We start from the raw sequence: 12453 nt of genomic DNA on the forward strand, positions 1-12453 counted from the left end.
CGCCAGACTCTTGCTATTTTCTCTTCCTGGAGCCATCTTCTCAGATTTTTGTATGGTTTTCTTCTTGGCATTGATCAGGTAATTAGAATACATATTCTGAGAGAGGGTAAACCATGCAGGCCCATTTAAAGTGGCACTCATAAGCTCTTGTTCCTGTATTTCACCTTGTTATTCTTCTTGGCATTAACTTTTTATTTGATTTTTAAATGTGGATATAGGTTATTTTATCACTGGTATACAAATTCCTCCCAAATACCATTACCCCATCTCTAGCTGTCATCATGGGCCCCTGTAGAACCTCCACAAATGGAAAGTGAGTGAGTAAAACTGTCAATTTCCCACTGCTTCTTAAGCAACAGAGCTCTGTCTGCCTGTCTCCATGAAAATTCTTCAGCAGTGTCTGTGTTTACTACCAATCATCAAAACTCAGAAACCTAGAGAAATAAGAACAGCTCATCACTTTTTTTCATCTTATCACTTCCCTGTCATGTAAAAGCATGGTTTCCTTTTTATATTAATACAACTTCTTGAGAAGGATTGGAGTCCCAGACTCAGCTAGGTTGTGGGAAATCAGTTTTAGGATTGTTTTCCACATCCCAAGTTCTTCCATATGTAAGATGACTTGAAAGTGATTATTTCCAAACAAATCTTCATTATTATCCTTGTCTAGTCTGTTGCAGGTAGTCTTTGCATTCCAAGTGTTTTTTTTTTTCAAGGTGTGAGATGTCATTACACAACCTAGTTAGTTCTTCATAAAAATCTATCCATGACAGTCCTTGGAAACTATCACTGTTATAACACTTTTAATAAGGGTATGACTGTGCTAAGACTGGAACTGATTGACCTGATAATGGCTGAGACATGAAAGCAAGACTTGGTCAACTAAAGATCAACACAGCAATTGAGAAATTTAATACATGGGTAGCAGGCAAGCTCAATCTTTATATTTCCATCTCATAATTATTAACCTTGTGGCAATCTGGCTTTCAAATTATATATAAGGGCTTTTAATCATAAGGCAATACGGGGTGACTTTGAGGTTGGAATCTGCTTAGAGAAGGAGAAGAAAATCATACTCTAATCATCTGAAAAATAATCACACAAGTGTAAGTGTAGAATAATGAAATTGCCACAGAAGAAAAGCATGGTTTGGATTTCTGGATCATGTGACATAAAACAAGCAATAAAAGAAATAGATACAAGCAATTAAGATTTGGGTTATTGCTGAGAAGCAATTCCTAGGAATGTACGTCATCCTCACGTGGAGAACTATAAATAAATACAGACTCTCAGGCCCCATTCTCAGAACCTGAGTCAATGGGCCTATGGGTAATTTTTAAGACTCCCAAGATGATCTTCCTGTGCAATCAGTGTTGAGAACCATTGGTTTAGAGCTTGTTTTTTGCTATAGCTAAAGCTTTCGGCAATTGTTCATACATTAGTAATGGATTTGGAGACAGAGAAAAAGAAAACTATTTGAGAGTGATGTGACTTGACCTGCCTTCTTGCCCTAAAGAGCCTGCCATCCCTCCTGTGACAAGCTGACTGTTTTCTACTATCCTTTAGAAGGAATACTAGTTTCACCATTGGCGAAGACCCAACTTATAGAAGGAATTCTTTAAAAAGTGCAGCTTGAAGAGTAAACAGCCAGCCTAGGGAGTGAGAGAGAAACTTTGCCAGGAGCCTAATATCCATAATTTAAACATAACTGCAAAATTAAACATCATACATACACAAAATAAACAAACAACCCCCAGAAACAACTTGCCAGTCAATAAGTAGGCTAAGAAAATGAGCACATCATTCTCAAAAGAAGAAATACAAATGGCTAGTACATATTTTTAAAAAGTGTTTGATATCCTTAGCCATTATGGAAATGTAGAATAAAATTACTTTGAGTTGGGCTGGTGGGACACCCCAGCACTCAAAAGCAGGAGCAAGCAGGTCTCTGTGAGTTCAAGGACAGCCAAGATTACATAGTCAAGACTCTGTCTCAAACAAACAAAATCACTTTGAGATATCACCTCACCACCTGTCTTACGTCAGAATGTCTACCATCTAGAAATTTGACAACAAATATTGTTGAGAGTGCAGGGGAAAAACTTTATTTACCCACCCCCGCCCTGTGGGTGTGCAAATTGGTTTGGAGATTTCTCAGAAAATTACAAATGTAATTACCATGTGACCCAGCTAAACTACCCCTGGACAGACATATAACCACAGGTCTCCACATTCTTCACAGAGAGAGTTGCAGATCCATATTTGTTATTGCTATACTCACAACAGCAAGGAATTAGAACCAGCCTAGATACCCATTAGTGGATGAACGGATAAAGAAATTGTGGTTCAGATATACAGTGGAATTTTATTCAGCTGAAAAGAAAAGTGAAATGATGAAATTTGTGAGAAATTTGTTGGGTATGGAAAGTAGTGTATTAAACAATGTGAACCAAACTCACAAAGAAAAGAAAAACCTACACATTCTCACTCGTACGTGGATCCTACTTTGTAATGCATTCATCTGTCTATCTATCTTAGGTTTTACAAATAAGTATAAATATGTATAAAGCCTGAGACTAGAAAGAAGATCAAGAAAGGATAAAAGCTGGTGCTGAGGAGGGGTTGGGGGAAGGGCAATAGGACACACAGGACATGCAAGTAGAACGGAAGATTCGGGGCAAGGTTCCAAGGAGAGGAAGAGGGAGGTAGGCGGGGGAGGAGGGGGGAGACTATACCAAAACAGAGCTGGTTTGAAAGTGCCAATAATTACATCGAATACACTGCATGATTTTAAAGATAAAAGTTGGGGCTGAGCAAATGGCTCAGTTGATAAGGTCACTTGCTGCTTTTGCAGAGGATACTGGTTCAGTTCCTAGCTTCCATATGGTGGCTCGTACGCATCCATAACTCCAGTTCCAGGGGATTCCATGCCCTCTCCTAATCTCTTTGGGCACCAGGTAAGTGTGTGGTGCATCTACACACACAGAGACAAAACACTCATGCACATAAAATGAAATAAGTAAATCTAAAAAAAGCAAGAATAAATAAAATAAAAAAATTAAAGGCACAGCTATAAAAACATGGACTCTCTCTCTCTCTCTCTCTCTCTCTCTCTCTCTCTCTCTCTCTGTCTCATAATAAGGAACCAATATCCTTTCAGGGAGCACCAGGAAAGATCATAAAGGTTGTCAGGCATCAGGATCAGCATGAATACAGCCAGAACCCCAACTTTCCACAGCAAGAGTTTTGAATTTGAATTATAATAAGTGGCTATGACCAAGTGTCGCTTGAGTGACAACCTAAGTCTCATGGGACTCGTGTCAGACTGCCTTCTGGCAGCTGATACCCAGGGTATGCCACAGCTGCCAGCTAAAGGCGGTTTGTAATCTTTACTTAGCGACGTGTAACGCAAATCCACTCATGTAAGAAATGACAGTGCTGGAAACAAAGACTTCTGTCACTAACAGGAGGCTGGGCAGACTCACTTTGGAAACTTAATAGAATTTAGAGAATTCCACAGCTGAGGACTCTAATCACTGTCACCTCTGTCCCAGCCAGCACCATAGCCCAGGGCAAGTCATTAACATCCATTTCCCAGTTTGTAAAATTGGAAAGGTGAAAGGAGCTACTGATATAGAGTAGCTACTGTGGATGCTAGTGAGCATGGTCAAAAAGCTCTTTGAAGTGACTGCAAATCCTCGTGGCTAAAAAGAGCTTTGACCTACCAATTGCCCACACTTGTTAGGATTGACTATGGGTCGCCCTCAAAGTGCACAGAGAATGGAAAGGGTCAGTCAAAAGGAGGCTTTAGAGGCATCATGGGAAGATGAGATCATAGCTGACAATTATTTGGAAGTCTATGTGTAAATACATGTGTAGATAAAAATTTCTACCAAGTGAAGGCCACATTCCTTGTTTGTCTATTTTATGCCATTTAGAATAATTTCCTTTATTTTTTTATGATGATGCTATTCAAATTCTGGCTTTACATTAGAACACTCTTGGGGGAATTCAAACAAAATCAAAATAAACCAACACTAGTTTTTGATAGCTAGATTCCAACTTGGGTCGACTAGATGGAGGCTGTAGACACAGGGATGAAGCATTAGAAGTTTTTCAGCTTTCTAGAGAGTTCTCAGACCATGCTCTACTATGAGAGTCACTGAATTAGGCCTATTTTTCCTTACCACATCAGCAAACACCTCATGCATGCTTCTGTTGTCACAGGTTTCCATGTGTTTCTTTCTACGATAGCCTCTCTCTTCCCCCTCTGCCTTGGTCTAATTTCATCCTCAATGCCAGGTTCTTAGCAATGAACTATAGAATTTTTATGTATCCTGCCCTCTGGAATCCCCAAAGTCTTATTGCTTGTATCATCTATGTCACGCCCCAGGAATGTTCTCTTATGGTGCTACTGGACAATTATGCTCATGTACCTTTTCTCTATTACAGAATATATGGTTCCACTGAAGTTCATTCAAGTCAGCTTCTTTTTTTTTTTTTTAACTATTTTCCCCAGATTTAGATTTCCAATGGAAATGAACAGATGCGAACCAACATTATTTACATGGACCAAAGAGCATTCAGTATAGTGTTCTGCTGTATCTACATAAAGAAAATACCTCCTTGGTGGTAAGATGATACAGAGTCCAGACCATCAGTGATATAACCAGGATGATTTTTGTTTAGAGCACATTTCTCCATTAGCATTTTTTGTGCCACTATCATATCAACTCTAAACTTAGGCCAGTATTATTGGAAGAAATATTGGAAGTCTGCATAATGCAAAAACTAGAAGAAGAGACAAACTTAGACTCTGCATGCATGATCTTCCAAGTCAGAGGCCTCTTCCCTTTCCAGATTCTGACTGCTCTTCCCTTTGCAGTAAACGAAACTGCAAGAACAAATTATATCTTATTTCGGTGACATATCTAAGTGCCATTTTAGCCAGTGAACAAAGAAGCCAAAGGTGGCCTTTTGTGACACTCCTTCTGGAGATCTGGGCTGCTTCTTGTTCAAGCTGTTTTCATCAAGAGGACAGTAAGGGAAACACACTCTTATCACCACAGGAGATGACATAAGGAGCTTTGCACACATATGTGAAATCCTACCTCTCTTCTCCCTGGCTTTCCAAAGTGTTAAGAGATGCAAATGTATTGTCTTAGCAAGCAATTTAAAGTTAACATTTTTTTTTAATGTGCCTTTGGTCATTGGGTTTTGTGGGAAAGCTTCTTGAGATTTGCCTACATGAGGAACTATATCCTTGATGACAAATGTAACCAACAGAGTTAATTTCATCAAATCCAATACCAACATGTTAGGATTGGCTTTAACTATATCATCTGTATACCATCAGCATGGCGGGGGGGGGGGGGGGGGGGAAGCCGGGGAAGAGAGTCTTTTTAACTCTCGAATTCATCAAATAACTGAATTTGTAGTAGACATGAGAAGAATATTAGCCAAGCATAGAGAAAAAGTATATATTCAGGTGAAAGTGGGGAGGAGGAAATTCCTATTATATCTCTGTCAACTTATCAGTCTTAAGTAGTGCTATTCCATGCAAATGTAATGTAAGCCATTAGGTATTGTCATTTAAAATTGCTACTAAGGCACATTAAAACAAATTAAAAGCTAGTAGGTAAAATTGATTAATTTTTGCCTAAACCAGTTTATCTAAACTGTTATCATTTTAATATACAAAATAAAATTAGGAGCAAATTTGCTTTTTGTATATGTGGTACCAGGTGTTTAAAATCTAGGGTGTTTTACAAATTGAGCACCTTTCTCTATGGGTTAGTTTCATTTCAAGTACTCCAGAACCCAACATGGCTCTATAACCTCTGTATTTTCTTCTTAAAACTTATAAATATCTGGAATGGTCTTTAAAATAGATTATTATTTGTGTACATGTATCATGTATGCATAACAGGTATGTATGCCATAGTATTTATGTGGAAGTCAGGGGACAATTTTGTGGAGCTGGTTCTTTCCTCTACATTTCATGGGTTTCATGGATAGAACTCAGGTCTCCAGGCTTTCACAAGTGACAAGTGTCTTTACCCATGGGGCCATCTTAGCAGACCTTGAATGATCTCTATGTGTTTGTTCAACTACCTGCTAACTACCACTGTTCCTTAACACAGAAGCACCACAAAGCTAGCTGGATATCTGCCTTTTCCTCCATCGTCCAATCAACTACTCAACACACAGAAGAGCGCAGATGAATTAATGACTGGATGGACCCTTAACACAGGAAGTACATGTAAATAGTGTCTTGATGCAAAAACTAGCAGAAAATAAAAAGCCTAGAGTTCTTTGAACTTGAAAGGATTGCCCAGGACAGCCAATCAGCCCCAGCTTCATCTGCTGATACTGAGTACCACTTTTCTGAAATTTACCAGCTGGGCCTGGTGAGGGTCGGAAAAACTACTATTCAAAAGTGGTTTGCTGTTGCTACCAGTTAATAGGCACCACAAGTAAAGTATTTGTTCACCTCACTTAAAACCACACACCACATGTGGTCTTCCCTGCCCTTGAGAACAATCCAAGTCCAGTTGGCATGATGCAATGTTCTGATATCGGGAAACTGGGTGATGGAAAAAGAATGGACCACAAAGTCAGACAGACCTGGGCTTCTGCCCCAAACTGTGGGGGCTGGACAAATTAGGTAAATGCTTCTAGCCCTCATTTGCCTTGTCTGGAAAACTTTACAGGATAATCCATACCTTCAGCTTCTCTGTGAGAACTAGTTGAGGTACTGTATGCGAGTATTCACTACACTACCCTTCACTGGAAAGTTTCAGTGAAGGGTATCAATATTACCATCTTTGCATGCAAGTACTCTAAAGAACACTCTGATCATCAATGTTTCCTACTTTGGGAGTATATAGTTTCCTTCTCCTTAAGGTTTGATATTTTTCTTCTACTTGAACCCTAGAGGTCAGGTTGAGTTGAAATCTTAAAACTTGTACCGCACAATGACAGATAGCAATGGGGACATTTGTCTCTGTGTAGACAATTTATAGTGCATTTGGAGATAGATCCGGGGACTTTCCTGGTTTCATACTCAACCACTTGTAGCCATATGCTACAACACAGATTTTGTATTCAAAATTATAGGCCAGAAAGGATCAGAGAGCAAGTCTAAGAATCTATGCCAATCTGGAAGTATTTTATTTGTTGCCAATACAGAGTTCTGCTTGACATAGCGTGGTTGAGACAGTAAACTTGACCCTGAATTCTGAACCTCTCTCTCATCTTAGAGACTAATGAGCTGGTTTCACTCTTCTGGTCACATAAGCCTCATAGGAGAGAGAGTGAGCTGCTCTGAAACACATAGACTAGTGGGCACTTGCAACATAACGTCAAAATTAACGAGAACAGTTGACCACTAAACATGGGTCAGGCATGTATGGAAATACAAATAGTATTTCCATTTCAACAACCACACAAGAAAAGAAGAATTATTCCCCATCTTGCAGCCAGGGAAAGCGAGGCTCAGAGAAATCCAGTGACTTGCTGAAGCGTAGCTATAATTTGAAGTGCAGGCTCACACTGAAGCTCTCAGGCTTCAACACCACGTGCTTTCTGCTCTACAGCCCCTGTGCTGTTGGTGGAAGACTCGTTTCTACAAGGCATGAGACCCTCTAGACTTTTAAAGAAAAAGTATATATGCCCAAAGGAATATTTACCCCTTAGCCACACAGTGTTTGGGGGAGCCAATCAAGCAAAGCCTTGGCCCGCTCTCTGAGAGCCAGCTACTTGGCCTGAAGGACATTGGTTCATGTGGACACCAAATGATCCTTTCACAGGGGTCACATATATTCACATGACAGTTCACAACAGTAGCAAAATTACAGTTCTGAAGTAGCAGCGAAAACAATTTTTATGGTTGGAGGGTCACCACCTCATGAGGAACTGTATTAAAGGGTCGCAGGGTTAGGAAGGTTCAGAAGCACTGCTCTGGAGTATGGCATTCAGAGAGCTGAGAGGAGGGGTCTACGGAAGCACAGGGACTGATGAAGCCATTGAGGACACAGTCTGAGCCCCTGTCTTTGCTAGCGGGGCATCAGACTCTCCCAACACTACCAATGATTTCCATAGCCAGCACAGCCACCAGCAAAAGCTTGGCTGGATGGGTCCTGAAGCAGCATCCTTAAAAGACAAGCAATTTTCAGGCATGGACAGCAAAGGGGCGTGCTCGTGTACAATTCTTCCTGTTTCTTAAGCATAGTTTCCACTTTGGGGAAATGATTCAATCGATTCTCAAAAAGACCCTTAGTTTAAAAAAAGCCACTGAAATAAAAACAAGAACAACAACAAAACAACCCAACACCACCACCACCTAAAATGTTCCTGTTTTCTGCACTGCTCAGCACCTCTATTCCACTAAGAACTTACATAAAGAATTACCAGTTTCCCTAAATTTTGCAGAGTAAACTGAGGAAACAGAAGGTAAACACTCAAGGATGTAGTATAGTCTAGCGGAGGCAGAGATAGGATTGGTCAAGACATTCAGGTGGAAAAGCTTTCCCCGCCAATTCCATGAATGGAGATTAAAGGACGTTCCCACCCTCAGGAGATTAATAACAGGTTGCAAACATTTTCAGGCTCAATTACAGAAAAACCTCAAGTTCCTGGGTATTAGGAAAGCATGGGTTGCTTCCCTACCACACAGGTAGAGGTCACTAACAGGATATTTTTCCATTCACAACGCCACAACTACAACCCTTGCCTTCCCCTACCTCAGCAGTCCCGGTCTGGGTTCCCAGACTCTAGCCCCCTTCTCTGCTCCCTGGTTCCAGTTCTCTGCTCCAGCGGTGCGTCCTTGCTTCTACCCCAGGACTTGAATTCCTAGCGCCTGGGCAGTAGGTTAAGACCGGGAGATGCTTCCCTGTCACTACTCAGCTGCCTTTGGGAGTGGTGTGTGTGTACGCGCGCGCCAGCGCGCGAACGCGGGGAGGGGGCGGGGGCGCAGGTAACTCAGTGCCGCCCCCTCAGCCCGGCACCCAGCTGTGCTACCTACAGGAGACTGCCCAAGTTAGCTTCTCATCACGACCCTCTCTGATCTTTTCCACCTCCCTGCCCTCTCCCTAGCTTTTCATTTGGACGCAAACCACCTGCAACCCCAAAATCCCACAATCGCGCCGCACTCGTTCCCAAGGGCGCGCTTGAAGGTATATTTCAAAATACGCCGAGCGCCGTTGTAAAAGCTGGGGTGCGTGGTCAAGCACCTCGGCATTTATTTAGCTTCTCTGAAGAGGGACATCAAGGTTTGGCTTTAAGCATGGTCACAGCACGGGATGGGATTTCCTCGCGCGCCCGCGGGCTCTTGCTGCTGCCTGGCATTTCCCCAAGCTGTCCCTTCCTGCAGCCAACAGCTCCCCTCCCACACGCGGCCTCGAACCTGCGGCCCTAGAGAGCGTCCGCCCGCGCCTAGCCTGGCTGCGCGCAGCCCGGTCTGCCCTGGGTACTCACTTTTGCTGGGGAGAAAAGTCTTCCATAGCAGGCGGTGAGCACTTCCTGCAAAGGACGGGAGCTTTATCACTGTAGGTAAAGCTGTTTCCTGAGCCCTGGGTAAAATCCAGAAGCAGGAGAAGGCGAATAAGACAGAACAGCAACGGCGGGGAAAGCCCAGCCCAGAAGACCCGGCGTCTGGGGATTTTAGCCACTGCTCCGCAGTCGCCAGCCGCGTGTCTCTGCGAAGAAGCTCAACTCGGTGCACTTGTTCACTCTTTCTTCACTAGAGGAGGAGTCAGTGTTGCAACATGCATGTTCCTTGCTGGAGGCAAAACAGTGATTTTTCTCCAGCATGCAAAAGGTCCAGAGTCTGCCAATTTTACAAGGTGACGGAGGTAGTTGGGGGAGTCGGAATGCTGAGAAGAGGTGGACAAGAAAATTTCTGATTTCCCCCGGATCCGTTTTGCCTAATCAAGGAAGGGACCGTCTTCCACAAAGACCTGACCAAACAATAATAGAAATGCCCTTTAAGTCGAGTGACCTCGGAGATGATATTTCTCTCAGTAGCCAAGATGAGGCTTGGTGTCAAATTTCTTTCCTTGTTTCCCAGCGAGCAACACTGGGGAGCAGCTTGACAATACTTGAGGGGGCGCTGGGGATTTGAATCACACCTTTCCTGAGAAGGAGGAGGAGTCAGGGAAAAGTGGTCGACAGAGAATAAGCAGTGACCCCGGGAAGCTTTGCTTTCTTTTTTAACACAGCAAAACTTCCAGGGCTCTGCTTGGTGCCCAGCCACGTCACAATAGTACAGAAACGCCCGCAGCCTCTCAGGAACCCACGATTAATGCAGAATATATTTCCTCAAATAGGCTGCAGGATCTGGATGTTATTTTGTTCTGTTTGGGATGTTCAACAGCCATAGCTTTTTCTCTTGTACCCCTCCCCAAATTCTCTTGAAAACAAAATGTTAAAAACAAATGCTCACAGCTACTTGACTCAGTTATCTCCCAACAGGTAAGTAGGCAGTGTGTGATGTCACTGATTAATATTGCATCCTGTTGTGATATATACTCAGAGGGCACTGTGGGTTATTTTGAACAAGCTGTTGAGGTTTTTTTGTTTTTTCTTTTAAACCATTGAAACACTGTGCTTTCTTCCTTGAATTGATTGACACCTTGCAATAACCAGCAAATCACATTCAGCGGTCTCCTTCTGCCACAGTTCAGTAAACCTCTGAAAGTCCCATGATGTTTGGGTGATCCTCTTGCATTACAAGCAGCACACATATGGACACAATGTTTGCTACTCAACAACTCATCCTGTACAAGGTAAACCACGACCTACATCTGGTTTTCAGAATAAGTGGGGTGTGCATGTGCCATGCACACGGTGTGCAGGTTTCCGGTGACTGAGGTACACTTTTGCTCACAAGTACGAAGAGTGTATAATACCTATTTATTTTCAAAACTAATGAGTGTTATCTCCAATGGCAGAACACAGACATGCTTACCAGCCAAGTTAGGTCCCAATTAACCCATTGTTGTTGGAGATATTTTAAGTAAAAAAGAAAACAGAATTGAATAGAGACACCTGTTGAACATCATGGCCTAGCCTTGTCTTGCCTATCAAACCTGCTCAGAACACGAATATTTGCCTGAACTTGGGAAAAATCATCTAACACATAGCTTAACTCAACAGGATGCTTATATAGGTACATCATCACATCACTAAAATGTCAAACACATCTTGGACTGTCATAAGTTGGTGATTATATTTCTGTGTGAATTTGAAAAGTCAAGGAATTACTCAGTTAACTGTAGTTTTCCTGATCATTCTATTTTCACAGATATTGGAAAGAGAATCACCTTTGGCTACTCAAAACTGTTAGCTTTCCTTGTGCTTCCACACATCTGTGCTCCCGCTCTGCTGCAGAGGTGGGTGACCGCACAGGTTAAATGACTAAGACATGTATTATTTAGAGAGAAGGTCGGGTTCTCTGCTTTGCTGTCCCTAAGCCACAGGCATTCACAGTCAGTGAACTTCCTTGTACTCTACCATGTGTTCCTGAGATGATGAAGAAGTCCTGTGTAAGGCAGGTTTTTCTCTATATTGTGACTCTCCTCTTATACACACTGACAAGATTTACTATTTTCTTGTGTTCTCTTTTTGCTTAGATCTGTATCTGCCTCAGTGTATGGATGCCTCCTTTTTGTCTAGCTGATACATCCAGCTGTGTCTTGGACTTTTTATCTACTCATCGCCTCTAAGACCTTATTCCACAGTTCAAGGTAAGGCAAGAATACAGGAACTGGCATTGGTTTGGATATTGCTATTCATTTGGCTTCTGTGAGCTTCACCTATTGTAAGTCAGACTCAGTAGCATATGCCTCAAAAACCCAATAAGGGGAAGATAATGCCAATAGAATGTGTAAAATACCATTCAGGCTAATAAAAACCTTACAGTAGTAAGTTTTTGGTTTTTGTCTTGTTTTTGCCTACCTGTGTCCTAACCATCTTCCTTGCATATTTTTTCCTGTCCCATTGGTTTTATTCCACACCTTGCTCACATCTTTCCTGGCCCAACTGCACTTTGGATAAGCTTACAACCTATTTCACTCTTTTCTTCATTTTCAGATTTAGAAAAGCAATGCACAGTCCTCAGCTCTCTTGACTTCCTTTCCTTTGACTTGATGATTCTTATCCCTGACTGGAGACCAGCGACACCCAAGGAATATTGCCTTAGGGTTTCTGTAGCTCCAACACAACACCATGACCAAAAGCAATGGGGAGGAAACGGTTTATTTGGCTTACATGTTGCTGTTCATCACTGAAGGAAGTCAGAGCAGGAACTCAAAAAGGGCAGGAACCTGGAGGCAGGAGTTGATGCAGGGGTCATGGAGGGGTGCGGCTTACTGGCTCCCTGTGGCTTTCTCAACTAGCTTTCTTATAGAACCCAGGACCACCAGCCACCCACCATGGGCTGCCCCCCCCCAC

General features: G+C 42.4%; 1 protein-coding gene across 6 annotated transcripts in view; it reads right to left on the minus strand.

The window, feature by feature from the left end:
* Positions 1 to 10062, minus strand: part of Prlr (prolactin receptor) — a 180204-nt gene extending 170142 nt beyond the window's left edge. For 2 of the 6 annotated variants that reach the window (XM_076551766.1, XM_076551764.1), the window contains exon 1: positions 9478 to 9736. The gene's annotated coding sequence lies outside the window, so the exon portion shown is untranslated. Of the gene's footprint in view, positions 1 to 8744; positions 8917 to 9477 lie in introns of those variants that run through there. The other 4 variants (XM_042261432.2, XM_042261428.2, XM_042261431.2 and 1 more) reach the window with 3 other exon arrangements.
* Positions 10063 to 12453: the final 2391 nt, after the last annotated feature.

The sequence above is a fragment of the Peromyscus maniculatus genome, chromosome 15 (genome assembly GCF_049852395.1).
Source record: "Peromyscus maniculatus bairdii isolate BWxNUB_F1_BW_parent chromosome 15, HU_Pman_BW_mat_3.1, whole genome shotgun sequence".
Lineage (NCBI taxonomy): Eukaryota > Metazoa > Chordata > Mammalia > Rodentia > Cricetidae > Peromyscus > Peromyscus maniculatus.